This window comes from Rhinolophus ferrumequinum, chromosome 3 (assembly GCF_004115265.2).
Source record: "Rhinolophus ferrumequinum isolate MPI-CBG mRhiFer1 chromosome 3, mRhiFer1_v1.p, whole genome shotgun sequence".
In the NCBI taxonomy this organism is placed as follows: Eukaryota; Metazoa; Chordata; class Mammalia; order Chiroptera; family Rhinolophidae; genus Rhinolophus; species Rhinolophus ferrumequinum.
In genome coordinates, this window is record NC_046286.1 from 1,906,692 (window position 1) to 1,920,895 (window position 14,204).

Sequence of the window (14,204 nt, forward strand, 5' to 3'; positions counted from 1 at the left end):
CAATGGCCACCCTCCCCCAAGTCTGTACTCAGCACCACAGCCCCAGCCGTCCTCTGAAAGGAGGTCACACCATGACCCCTTCTGTTCCTAAGTGTCCTGTACCTCCCACCTCACTCCGAGCACAGGTCACTGCTGTCTACCACCCTCCCGGCCACGTGGTCGGGCCGCACCTGTCTCTTCTCCATCACTCTCTGCTGCAGCCACACTGACCTCCCCGCTCTTCCCAGAAACCAGACACACTCCTGCCCCAGGGCATTTCTACTGCAGGTCCCCTGCCTGGAAAGAACGTGCCCAGATGTCCTCGTGGGTAATTCCTCATGTCCTTCCCATCTTCCCTCAAGGTCAGCTTCCCAGTGAGGCCCCCTGAGCACCCCAATTTAAACAGCCGTCTTCCCTGGCCCCACACCCCACACCCTGGATCCCCTTCCCCATTGCATTTTCCCGGAACACTTACCTCCCTCTAACATACACACCCTCCTCGTTTACTGTGCTTATAGGATATAGTCTGTCTCTTCCCACTGGAACAGACGCTCCCCAAGGGCAGCCATTTCTCTGACTTTACTTCAGTGATGTTTCCCAGATGCAGACACTGTCACACATCTGGCACACGGCCAATGTCAGTGAGTGATCAGTGACAGCACCTCCCTGTTCTAGAGACAGTGTCTTTATTAATGCAGCCTCGGGTCAAATGCTGTTGTGTGGCAGCTACAGCACCAAGTCCCCTCACACTGGCATCAGGGCCACCTCCACTTTTCTCACAGGTGCTGCTCTCCCCCCTCCCCCCTTCTTTCTCCCACACCTGCCCTCCTGAACACCACAGTACAGTTATTTTTCCCTCTTCAGGAAACAGTGAGCCCTAACTTATGGGTCCTCTTTTCAAACCAAATATAAGTCTCAAGCAGACCCTGCTTCATAAATACAAGTTTGGCTGGAGCCAGCAATAGAGCTCAGGGCAGGGAGAGAGGGCGGCGAGCAGAGCAGAATTCCAGCAGGAACTTAGGTAAGATGAAAAATTACAGAATCCCTCCTCTGCTCATTCCAGAATCTGGTTCCTCTGACAGTTTTGGAAAAGATGGAAAGAACCATCAAGCCCTAGAAAAAGGGAAAAGCAAGATGAGTCTGAAAATTCGTCTCTCAATCCACAGACTCCTGTGTGTAGGGTCCCCCAGCCTTGTGGGGACAATGACAAGCAAAACACCTCCTGCTGCTGACAGACAGGGGACACCCAGAGGAGAACAAGACCAGGACTCGTAACAAGAACAAACACAGTCATATTCCTCTGTGGAAACAACAATGAATACCCAGAAGATGGGGGCCGAGGGTCGGGCCAGGCCTGAGCCTAGTGACCCAGCCACACGAAGCCGTCACTCACAAACCAGACCTGGGTGATGTCCTAGTCCCTGTGATCACAGGTCCTGGTGGGACGAGGTCCTACTGAAGGGACGAGGACAACGGGGCAGAGAGGTGACCCCACCGAGGAGTGACCACGTCAGAGCCCACGATGCACTGAGCCCCGACTGGGCTCAGGCTGCGTCCACGCTCGGTCCTCACAACCTCTCCTGTCTCCACCTGCGACAGACTCAGCACAGCAAACACACGGATTCTGGAAGGTTCTCAGGTCTTCAATTTATTTTCTCTCAAACTTTACGATCTTCTCCTTCAATTAACCCAACAAACCTTCATGACAAGAACTGAAACAATAAATTCATATCCAGATTCTTATTTCCATAAGAAGCAGGAAGTTGCCGCTCAGTGTAACATGAAGCAAAGGTGGGGATGGAAACAGCCTCTGCGGGAACAGGACAGGGGGTCAGGGAAGAGACTGGTCAGTGTGGGGAGGGGGCATGGAGGGCAGGGGGCGGGCAGTCTCCCAGCTCCTCACATGATGCCAGAGGAATGCAGACACATTCAGATGCCCTTTGCAGAAAGAGAGCTCACAGGTTCCTGTGTCACAGAGTGGGGGAAGGAACAAATCTCGCATCACTCAGTCCCCACAAGGCAGCTGTCTCACGCTGTAGAAGAAAATAATCATGAACAAATTCAGGTTAGTGGTTGTAAGTGGTGACATTCTCAAAAGACCACCACATGCTCAAACTGTCCCTAAGAATCCCCAGTCCCCAGTCCTGTCCCCTCTGCCCCACCCCTCCCACTTCAGGCCCTCCAGGTCTCACCTCTAGAAGCCGTGAGGGACACATCAGAGCCCTGGGCACTGTCACCGCCTGGGGGAGAACAAAACAGGATGTGGTCAGAGCTCACAGCAGATGAGGCTAAAGGAGGAATTATGGGGGTGGGGGAGCTCCCCCAAGGGCTTCCATCTACACTCTACCAAGGGCCTCAGGGATCACCCCCCTCCATACACACCTGCAGCCTGAACATAGCTCCCTCTTATTCCACCTGTGGGAAGAAAACATCATGTGAGAAGCCAGGAAGGAGGTAGGACCATGAGGTCCTAAAGGAGCCCCCTAGTCCTGGACCAGAGAAGTTTCCAGAACTGTGACTACAGACCCACGGCAGGATCAGGAAACCTGAGGAAAGTACATGTGTGGGTACTGGACCGACCACCCTCCTCCAGGAGGTCTGTCCTCAGCGGGACCTTCTGCTCTGACCTGTGACTATTGAGAATCAGGTCCCCATCACCAGAATCATCCACGTGATAAATCTGTCCCTCACTTTCACACGTGCATTAATAAAGAGTAAGTGTTAGCAAATAGGGCCCCAGGCTGGGAAAGCACACGTGTGTGGATGGTCCTTCCCACTAAGGAGGCAGGACACAAGTCTACCTGGGGCTTGAAACCCCCCAGTGGGACAAAACACCTCAGTCCCCGCCCCTTCCCCACCTGAGCGCTTCCTCCTCCACAGCACAGCTCCAGTGACCGCAGCTCCAAGGAGGACCAGCCCAGCAATGATGCCCACCAGTATGGCGGCCTGAGGAGGCGGCTCTGGAAGGGAAGGGAAGGTGAGGGCCCTGACCCCAGGCCTCAGCCCCAACCTGAAGTCCTCCAGACGCCCCTGCTTTCCCTGAGAAGAGGCTCTGTGCCCACGGCCCCCTCCGTACCCCATCTCAGGGTCAGGGGCTCGGGCAGCCCCTCGTGCTGCACATGGCACGTGTATCTCTGCTCCTCTCCAGAAGGCACCCCCACAGCTGCCCACTTCTGGAAGGTCCCGTCCCCCGCAGGCCTGGTCTCCACGAGCTCCGTGTCCTGGGTCAGGTCCTCCCCATCACGCTGCCAGGTCAGGGTGATCTCCGCAGGGTAGAAGCCCAGCGCCCAGCACCTCAGGGTGACGTCACGGTCAGAGCTGCGGTGGTGGGTCGCGTGTGTCTTTGGGGGGTCTGAGGAAAAGGGTCAAAATATTCAGGACCTTTGCATCCCTCATGGGACACTCCAGCAGTGATCATGTGACCATCCCGAGAAAGGTCAGGACAAGTGGGGTGGGGGAAGGGAGCAAAAACCCCAGACACCACACTGGACAGACATTCGGGATAATCTCTAGTCTTTAGAAAGTTCTAGAATCAGGTTGAGACAGTCCAGTCAGAGACAGGTCTCTGATGGAGAGAAATGGGATTCCTGGTCCTGACCTGGGTGGAGGCCACATGACTCAGAAAAGCTGGGGTCAGAGCTCAGTCACACTGTGTGCGGGGCAGCGAACAAGGCCTGAGAGAGAAAGTCCCCCCAGGTTCCCAGAGCAGCTGCCAGAGTCACAGGGAACCGCTGATCAGTTATTTCTGAGATGGTCCCCCCTCCGTCCCTGGAGACACTGCACCCCTAACTGTCCCTGAGAGAAGGGGGCCCTCTGGGTCACTCTCTGGTACCGGATCTGAAAACCCAGGCGGACTCCATCTCCCGGGGTCCGGGAGGGGGGGGTCCGGGTGTTGATCCCATTCCCTCCTCTCCTCGTAGGAGCCCCCGCGGCCCCTTTTACCTGCGCGCTGGAGCGTCTCCTTCCCCCTCTCCACGTATTTGCGGAGCGACTCCACGCACCCTCCCTCAACGTAGTCCCTCCAGAACTCCGTCGCACCGGACCCCTACCACTCGCGCTTGGTGATCTGAGCCGCCGTGTCCGCCGCGGTCCAGGAGCGCAGGTCCTCGTTCAGGGCGATGTAGTCGGTGCCGTCGTAGGCGACCTGCCTGTACCCGCGGAGGAGGCGCCCGTCCGGCCCCACGTCGCAGCCCAAGGTCCTCTGGATGGTGTGAGACCCTGACCCCGCCCCGCGGTCAGCTCCGACCTTTAACCCCGCCCCTGCCCGCCCCGCAGTGATGGAGACTGAACTAAAGACGAAACCGGGTCAAAGGGCTCTTCCCGGGTGAAGGGACCAGGCGGGTCCCGCAGCTTCGGGATGAAGCTGGGACCCAGAGACTCGGAGAGACCCCGGCCCGTCCGTAGGGGTTGTGACAGGGACCCGGGCCCGCGTCGCTCACCGGCCACGCTCTGGTTGTAGTAGCCGCGCAGGGTGTTCAGCTCCACTCGGGCAAAACGTGCGGCGCTCTTGCAGACCTGTGTCTGCTGGTCCCAGTACCCCTGCACCACCTGGTTCACCCACGGCCCCTCCATCCACGCCGCCCGCGGCTCCATCCTCGGACTTGCCGCGTCGCTGTCGAACCGCACGAACTGCGTGCGGTCCACGTAGCCGACAGTGATGTACCGGGGCTCCCCGCGGCCGGGCCGGGACCAGGTGATGTCGAAATACGTCAGGGAGTGGGAGCCTGGGGACGGGAAGGAACTGAGACCCAGGCGCCCCTCCTGCCGGCGTGGGTCCCGGGTCCGAGGGCGATGGGACGGGAGGGGCGGGGGGCCCGGGAGACGGAAAAGGGGGGTATGGAGAGGGGAGGGGGCGGGAGACCCGAATGGGGGACAGGAGTGGGCGTGACACGGGGGGGTGGTCAGAACGGGTAGGGGTGGGGGGGGTCTGGGGTCTGGGCCGGGCGGTGGGGACACATCCTCCCCGGGTCCTGCGTCCCCACCCGGCGGTCCCCTCGCTTTCCCCCCGCGGAGACCGTTCCCTCCCGACCCCGCACTCACCCGCCCGGGTCCCCGTCAGGCCCAGGGCCCCCGAGAGCAGCAGGAGGAGCTTTCGGGGGCCCATGACGCGCCTCCTCGGGGTCTGGGGACAATCTGCGTGCGGGCGGGTCCGGGGACACTTTATAACCGGAAAGGCGGTGACACTGATTGGCTCCTCTAGAAACGGGACATGCAATGGGAGTGAGAACTGGGGCCGCGTCACGAGTTTCCAGACAGGAGGACCCGACACAGGTTGTGAGAAGGAGAAGTGACACCGCGGGGAGCTGGGGACTCCCCGACACTGAGCTTCCCCGCCCCCGACTCCGCCCTCAGGGGACCTGGGACTCTGCCCTGTCTCCTCCTTCTGCTCCGCTCTGTGTCACACTGTCACCCTGAGTCCTGGCTCAGGGCCTGTCTGAGGAACCAGGGCTCAGCCCCTTTTCCTCCTCTTCCCGGAATCCCTCTCCCTGAAATGGACGCCCTGCCTCCCACCCTTTACCTCTCCCCCGGACTATTCTGGAAGAAGACACCTCCAGGGAACTTGGTGCCCCAGAGTGAGCTCGCCCTGGGAATAGAGGAAGGGCAGGGCTTTTCTCTTTAATCCTGGAGAAGCTGTGCCCGAAAATACCAGCTAGAGATTCTCATAGAGACCAGTCTCCTTGTTGTTTATTAACTACATTGGGTAACAATCTTGGAAACCCCTGATCATCAGGAAGCTAATCTGTAAAATCGTGATTTGTCCCCCTTGGTGCAGAAATGTGTGTAAACAGCACTGCAGTCAGACTCTCAAATCTCCTAAGTCTCACTTTCCCAGACCGAACACCTGTGACTCCGGATGTTTCTATCGTAAAATGATCTTCATTCCACAGCCCTGAGTTTGTCTGTTGAGTCCCTGCATCCTCAATACAAAGAAGCAGGTGGAAGCAGTTTGTTACTGTGTATTTCAAGGAGGAGCATGTACAACCTCAGAGTTACAAGTGTTCAATGCAGTTAAAATGTTCTTGCCTCGTCTATTTTTATCAATAATTCACATTCAGCGGTGTGTATATTTTATCCACACACGTTATTATTTTTAAACTAATTAGCATAAGGAGGCGATTAGTGTTTAGGCAGCTCCACAGAACACCCCGCTGGGCCCTAGATAATTTATTAAAGATCTATAAAACAGCATATTTCAATCCGAGAGTTCCACTGCTTTAGAACTCTTCACCTCTGCCTCTTTCCCTCCCCCTGCTTCTCCAGCCCTTCTCTGTCTCTCTCATCCCTCAGGCCCTCTATCCCCCTTAGTCCCCACCACCCTCTCACTCCTGATTGTGGCACTAGTGCCACCCCCTCACCTGCCAGTCAAGGACTGTTCTTCCCACAGGAATGAGCGATCCTGCTAATGTGAGACAGGGTGTGTCATTTCTTCACTAAAAACACTCCAGAGGCTCCGTCTCACTCTGGGAAGCTTCTAGAATGTCAGGCACATGAGCAGTGGGGCTTCGTGCTGTTTAGGTGAAAGTTGTATCCCAGGTATATGAAGCCATTCCTTATAGACAGTGGGCATTAAATTATTTGTTGAATGAATGAATGATTGTATTAAAATTTATACCACATGAAATCATAAACTGAAAAATACAAAAATGTTAGGAAATATTTTATTACAAACTAGTGGGCATATCAGTTCATAAATTTATTCCAGTGGAAAAAAATACTCTGTACTTATTTGTTGCACAGTTGAGCCTGTGTATTAGTTTTCTATTGCTGTGTAACAAATTACCACAATGTAGTGGCTCAAAACAACACCCACTTATTTGCTCACAGTTCCTTAGAAATCCAGGCTCGGTATGGATGGGATCTCTGCTCAGGGTTTCACAAAGCTGTGAGCTCATCCTGAGCTCAGGATCTTCCTCCCAGCTTACAGAGAGCTGTTAGCAGAATTCATTTTTTTTCAGTTGTAGGTCTAAGGTCCCTGTTTCCTTGACAACTGTCAGCAAGGGGGGTGCTGCTCCAACCCCTAGTGTCCACCAGCAGTCTTTGCCATGTGGCCCTCCATTTTCAAAGCCTCCAATAGAGAAAAGAATCCCTCTCATTTGGAATCTTTGGGGTAAGGGGAAACTCCAGTCAGTAGTCCCCTGATTAGGACATTCCCCATGGATAGTCCCCACGTCTGAAGGTCAGCTGAGTTGAGACCTTAGTTACATCTGTAGAATCCCTTCCCAGCACCTATATTAATGTTTGATTGAATAACTGGAGAAAGGTGAATATCCAGGGTGGTTATTGGGGACCATCATAGAATCAGCCTAGGATGGCCTGTTCTTCCCTTTGTGTTTATTGGGGTCGAAGTTAGAATGAAGTTCAAGTAAATAGGTTGTTGTGAATGGTAATAAAATGCATTCTGTCCATTAGCCATGGAAAGTCTTAAATGTTAAAACCAAGTGACGTGTTTAATGTCTTATAATTAGTTTGGAGCAAATAAAAAAGCACAATAATTCATTCTCTCTTTGGACACAATGTGTCACATCATAACAAACTACCCAAAACTTAGCAGCTGAAAACAGCAAATGTGTGTTATCTCCCAGTTTCCCAGTGAGAGGAATGCAGGAGAGGTTTACCTGAGCGCTTCTGGCTCAGGCCTCTCTCAAGGTGCAGTCAAGTTGTCAGCCAGGGCTGCCTCATCTGAAGGCTTGACTGGGGCTGGAGGACTCGCATGAAACATGGCTCAGTCAGGGCTGTTGGAAGGGGCCTCATTTCCTTCCTGGATGGTCCCAGGAGGCCTCAATCCTAGCTCTGTGACTATGTAGACTTGTCCATAAGGACTTTCCCTACCACGTGACTAGGTAGTTGGCTTCCCCTAGAGCAGTGATGAGAGAGAGACAGAGAGCAACCAAGATGGAAGCTGCAATGAGTTTTATGTCCTAGACTCAGAGTCACACAACATTACATCAACCTGATGAGAAGTGAGTCATTAAGTCCAGCCCACACTCAAGAGAGAAGGAATTCCTCCACCTCTGGCAGGGAGGAGTGTCAAAGAATTTACATACATATGAAAATAAAAATTTCAATTAAATATTGTTTCAGGATTGTATAAATCAAATGCTTTTATCTAATTATTTTCTTTAATGCCTAAAATTTCACTTTCAGAAGGCAATGATTAAAAGTTTGAGACAGAGAAAGGAGTTACAACAATATTTGTAAGTTTTTATTGCAGATGCCTTTAATAACAATGTTCCCTGCAATAAGTTGCAACAAAGTTGAGAACATATGGTAGCTGATCACACAGTTTAAAGGCTGAGCACCATAACATTAATGCCTTTATAACAACCATCTTTGCTTTTTCTTAGAATTTTCACATTTGGTTCTTTAAGAATGTCAGAAATATTGGCTACAATGCCAATTTTCTTACTCAATCTCATCTTCAAAAGTATTTGCCTTACGAAGTCACTTTTCAAAATGTTAGAAAAACATGAATCTCATGCCTCAGTCTATACACCTCGCTTGGCATCCTGACAACAATTTTGGTGTGGTGCAGTGGGCAGGGATGGTTAACTCCAATCTAGGGACAAAGTGTTCCAAAGCTGGCTGTTCGGTTGGCATCCTAGAATAAATGTCACATCTCTCACTGTGTTTTTGAATGAGATTTGATACAAGTGATTTGGATACCAACGTGATTCTAAAGCACACTGTTGATAAGCGCCGCTGCAGTTTGTGTTAAAGCAGCTCTGTTGTGTCTTCATTCACACTCTCTAGTCTATCATTGGTTTCCCCTTTAGCGTTTTCCAGTTTAACTCACATTTATCAACAATGTGTGTTTCCACTTCTGTAAAAGTCGTTAATTCAGTTGTGTGTGAGGTTAAATGTAACACATCAAATCCTTCACAGATTGAATTCCCTTCCATGTCACATTGAACATTGTATCCCAGAAAATCTATAGATGCCAGTGATCACATGACCTATTTCTAGCCAAAGCTATTTCCTGTGACACCCCGGCCGTCCCTCTGCCATGGCTCATAACAATTGGCTGTGGCTTGTTCCAAGGTGGGTAGTTCTTTCTAGGGATCATTGCAATAAACTTTGGAATTTCCTTATTAAAAAATTAACGAGGAATGGTTCAAAAGTCACAGTTTGAAAAATCTCAGTTTAGGAATTATGATCAAGTAAATACCTGGGCACACACCACTGGTGTCAGAAACGGAACCTATGCAGAAGCCACCGTGGCCGCGTCCCCAATCCGGATCCCCAGATATAACCTCTATCTTGACTCCCTGGAGAGTCTGTAAAGATTTTACAGTAAGTGTTTATATCCCCAAACCAAATATTACTTACTTTTGCCTGTGTTTGAACTTCCTGTCCAGTGAACTCGTACTGCATGGACTCTTCTGAGACTCAGCATTACGTAGGGGAGTTACCCCCCATGTGTGAGGGTGTCCTTCACTCATTTTACTGCTGAAGTCTTACGTTTTATGATGACACCACACTTTCTCTATTTTCCTGCTGATGCATAAGTGGTTATCCCAGTTGCTGTAAAAATGAGTGTGCTTGTCTCCTGGGCACAAGGCAAGGAATTCCCGGAGAGGACGGCCAGGAGGGATGGCTGGGTACAGGGGTGAGAGCTGTCAGCACAGTAGGTAAGATGATGTGCATTTGGTTTCTGAAGTGCTTGTGCCAACTTAAGTCTTTACCAGGAGTGTGTAAGGCTTCATGTTGCTGATGTGATTGTTCTGAAAATAAACCCCACTCAGCTTAAGGAGAGGAATTAAGAGCTGGAGGTCAGTTCCTTGGTTGCAGAATCACCCCGGCATTTTCTTTTCAAGCTATTAATCACTTCCTTTCCTTTCCTTTTATTCCATATTGTGTCATTATATTTTTAACATATACAGGCAGATAACGCTTCCTTTTAGCATAACCACGTAGTATTATTTTGTATGTTTCCCATATCTCATAATGAGAATAAAGGAAGGAGGGAAGGAAAGAAGTAAGAAAGGAGAAAAGACGCGAGAATAAAAGAGAGAACAGGCAGAAAATAATTGGAAAGAGTGAGTGCAGATAACATTTTCAAAGTGCAAGGAAATAAGGATGGAGACTAATAGAAACTTAAGAGAGCTTTATTAGTTATCTGTTGCTGTGGAACAAACTCCCCCAAAATATAGTGACTTAAAATAATAAACATCTGTTACCTCTAAGAGATAATACAAAGACAAGCAAAATGGAGCAGACGCTGGTGAAAGAAGCTGGGTGAAGAGAAGGATTTTATAAGATTGGATAATAGGTCGTTCGTATACCAATTAAAATGATTTTGTTACCCAGGGTCCTCCAAGAAGCAGATCGCAAAATGGGATTAAACTCAGCAGTGTTTTATCAGGAGAAACACCTGTCGGAGACTATAGAGAAGGAGCCAGAAAATGCAGGGAAAGCCAGCAGTTGGGGACGCCTGTTTGATGGTCCGGGGAGAAGGTTTGTCAGCCGTATCTCAGGTCCCTGCTGGGCAATCTGAGTGAAGTGGAGCCAGGTCCTAGGAGAGTGCTCGAGCCACACCGGCCATCAGAGGAGCCCCTGTGTCCCAGGAATGGCCTGCCTCAGTGTTCCTCCTGTGACCAGTCATTGTCTGGGAACAGGTCCTGGGCAGCAGGGCCTCTGCACAAATGCTGCCATGGATTTCAGGGCACAGGAATGGGGACCCTGGTGGCTTACCTGGGGGATGTGACCCAAACCTTCCTACTCAGGGACCTGGGCCCTTGGAACTCAAAGCCTTCTCAGACTCCTTTGCTGTTCATGTCCCTTCACAGTTACAGGGAACAAGAGAGAACTACAAGGTGCCCAGGGTATTACCCAGGTCCCCACATAATCCTCCTGACTCCATTATGTGACAGCAGCCCCCCTCCTGTGGATCACGGTCCATTACTCCTGGCTCAAGAAGAGGGGACTCGTCTTCTCACCTGCTGGTCTCTACGCGGTGTCCACACTTCCCTGGTGACAAACATAATGTAAGTTCAATGGGACCCTTGTCGTGTCCCCTTGTAAGAGTGCCCCCCACTTTGGGCACCTGGACCTCCTGCCCTTGAGAGCCCAGAGTTATGGAGACAGGAAGTGCCACATCCCCCAGGGGCGAGTCTAAGTGATGGTGACCAGGGCCACACCTGCTCCCACCCCCTGGTCCTAGATCACCTTCTCTTCCTGTTGAGAACTCGGCACACAGAAGTCTATGATTCAGTAAATACTCTGCGTCCTGGACGATGTCACCCCCTCCCTTCAGGGTGTGTCCTCAAAACTGGCATTTCACTGGCACCTTCAGGAGGCCTGTCCAGTGCTCTGTGTGGCCAGCAGCCGCTGGTGGTACAGATGTGACATAACCAGTGGACCCCACGGTCATGCCTGGCCTGCATCTCCTTCATGTGAAGTGGGTCCCCAGTCGGATGCTGTGCCGAGAGCAGTTCCAAGACTGGATCAGGGGTTTCGAAGCCCCCAGATGGTGGTGTCGCTGACGTTCTGGGGACAGGAAAGGAAAACCCACACATGGCATAGGTGTCTGTCCCTGTGGGGACGAACCTCTGACGCTCTAGGATGGAAGTGCTCACTGTCGTCAGCTTGTCACTTGGTGGCTAGTTGGTCACCTAAAGAAATAGGACCAAATAAGGGCCTGGTATGGGTCTAATGCTGACACTTGGACATTCCGAGGTGGCAGCAGCTGGGACAGCCTTGGTACGTGGGAGTCAAAGCTGCTGGGCCGGATGTAGCCCCACCTGTGCCATCGTGGTCACTCCATCCACATGCCCATCTCCCGGTCCTGGGCTGACCGGTGACGAAGGCTGGCTGAGGTCAGTTTGTCTGCATGGCTGTTCAGGGCCTCTTCAGGGGGATGCTTTCTGGTGGGTGTTAGCATGTGAGTCAGGCTTAGCCACAGGTGGACCATTTCCACCTCACGATGGACTGCTGGGCCTGTCCAATGCATGACTCACTGGGTTACGCAGACCCCGAGTCCCAGGGACGTTTGTAATCACATGGCTGCTTGGTGGCCAGGATCCGGCATTCTGTCTTATCAGGCCCAGTAACACACCCAGAGCTCCTTCCCAAAGGGGTCCATCTGTGCTGTGGATGGCATGGCCTTCCTCCAGAGCCCAGGGGCCGGCACTGTGCTTCTCCCACTGGGCCTGGTTCAGCCCCACGCTGCATCCCCTCCCACCACTGATACCTCAAACAGCACGGGGGCTGCTGGATGGTGGTGATGCACCAGGGCCTGGAGCTGCTACAGTGTCCTTCCAGGTCCAGGTCCCACTCAAAGCTGGCGTCCTTCTGTGTCACCCAGAGTGTGGGCCCAACAATACACCAGGTGTGGGATGTGTGTGTGAGAACCCACAGGGCCTACCTGGCTGAGTCCTTCCTTCTCTGCAGCGAGGGAGGCAGGATGCAGCAGTGTCTTCCTGTGGAGGGGATATGGCTGCATGGCCCTCCCCGCTGGACCTCTAGGCCTGAACTGAGGCAGCCACTCCAGGAGTCTCTGCAAGGTTCAATTCCACCTCTGCAGGGCCCATGATACCAAGGCGTCCCGTCCACCTCTTGCTCACGCATCCCAATCTGCATGACGCTGTCAGTGATGTAAACTAATGTGATATTCTGTGGGACATCCAGGAGGCCCAGGTGTCTAAAACTATAGTGTAGAAGACAGAAGAGGTGAAATAGCTCAAAGCAAGCTATAAATAAATGTTTTTCCTCCCACATGCATGCTAATCATTCCCACTCTACTTTTCTAACTGGAATAAAAATGAATGCATTTGGGGAGGAAGGTGGGGAAATAGACAGAACAGGTGAAGGGATTAAGAAGTACAAAGTTCCAGTTATGCAATAGGTCATGGGGATATAACACACAGCATAGGGAATAGTGTCAGGAATATTGTGATAACAGGGTGTAGTGACAGATGGTCACCAGAGTTCCTGTGGTGATCTAAAGTATATAAATTTTGAATCACTATGTTGTATATTTGAAGCTAATACTATATTGTTTGTCAATCAGATTTAAAATAAAATTGTTTTAAAAAACTGAGCACACTACCCACAGTACCATCCACACTCTGTGTGTCTGCAGCCTTATCACTCCCCACCAGTGGTGCCGTCCACACACCATGGGCCTGTGGCTTCATCATTCACCTTCATTGGTGCTTTCCACACCATGTATCTGCGGCCTTTTCACTCATCTCAGGGGGTGCTGTCCACAGGTCCTTTGCGGGTTTATTACTCACTTCCAGCAGTGCTGTCCAGACGCGTGTGCCTGCGGCCTTATTACTTTCCACCAATGGTGCCATCAACACAACATGTGCCCTTGGCCTTATCACTCCGCCCCAGCGGTGGTATCGCATCCAGCGCGCAGCTGCCAGCAGGAATGTACCTGCTCAGGTCTGAGGTAACCTCGCCTTCTTTAGACCCCGTCAGGTTCCTGCAGGGACAGGTTGCTGCATCAATGGACATAACACGGCCCCTGCTTCCATCAGGTCTCTACTGGTGGTGCTCACGCTACAGCACCTGCAAAACCCTCCACAGCACCCCCTGGGACACTGTATCGTTTCTGACCTGGCCGGGATGGGGTAGTTTCAGAGGTTTCCGTCTGCCCTTCAGCACAATGAGAGACCCTGCTGCACAGACAGGGACCCTGTGTGAGGGTTTCTCCAACTGCCACGTGCATCCGTGCTGGTCAGTACTTGGGAAATGGGGCAACAACCCGGGTGGGTAATGGACCCGGTGGTCACGCTGAGAGCCAGGCTTGTCCAGGACTCCACCTGTGACCTGGCACCTGTCAGCCCCACTGTCACAGGGGACATGGTGATGCTTTGGGAATCCGGGTACCGATGGCAACACACACCCTGTGTGCAATAGTGCTCAACAGTCTGTTTGTTTCTCTGTCCCCAGTGTCCAGCCACCTGAATAAATGGCTGAGGTGCCTTTGCAGAAGGATGAGGGGACTGTCCCCTCCTTACTCACCACAGTGTTCCAGGGTCCTTCCTCCTGGGGGTTTGGACACCTCTTCAGTCAGTGGGCTCTGAATCTGAAAATTGGCTCAGGTCTGGGTACTAAGCAAGGGGTCATGACTCTTTATTGAGCTAAAACCCCTCAGTCTGCTGCTCCTCAGTCTTGCTTTTTTATTCTAGATACTAAGCAGCTCACTTGTTGACCACCCATCCGCTATGGTCTGAATGTTTGCGTCTCCCCATAATTCACATGTTGGAATCCTCCCC

At 52.0% G+C, this 14,204-nt stretch overlaps 1 protein-coding gene and 1 pseudogene across 2 annotated transcripts in view; both read right to left on the reverse strand.

Annotated features, from left to right (window-relative positions):
* Positions 1-14,204, reverse strand: part of LOC117020244 (class I histocompatibility antigen, Gogo-B*0103 alpha chain) — a 151,991-nt gene that overhangs the window by 69,625 nt on the left and 68,162 nt on the right. The gene's annotated exons all lie outside the window — the stretch shown is intronic.
* Positions 1,723-5,243, reverse strand: LOC117020278 (patr class I histocompatibility antigen, A-126 alpha chain-like; annotated as a pseudogene).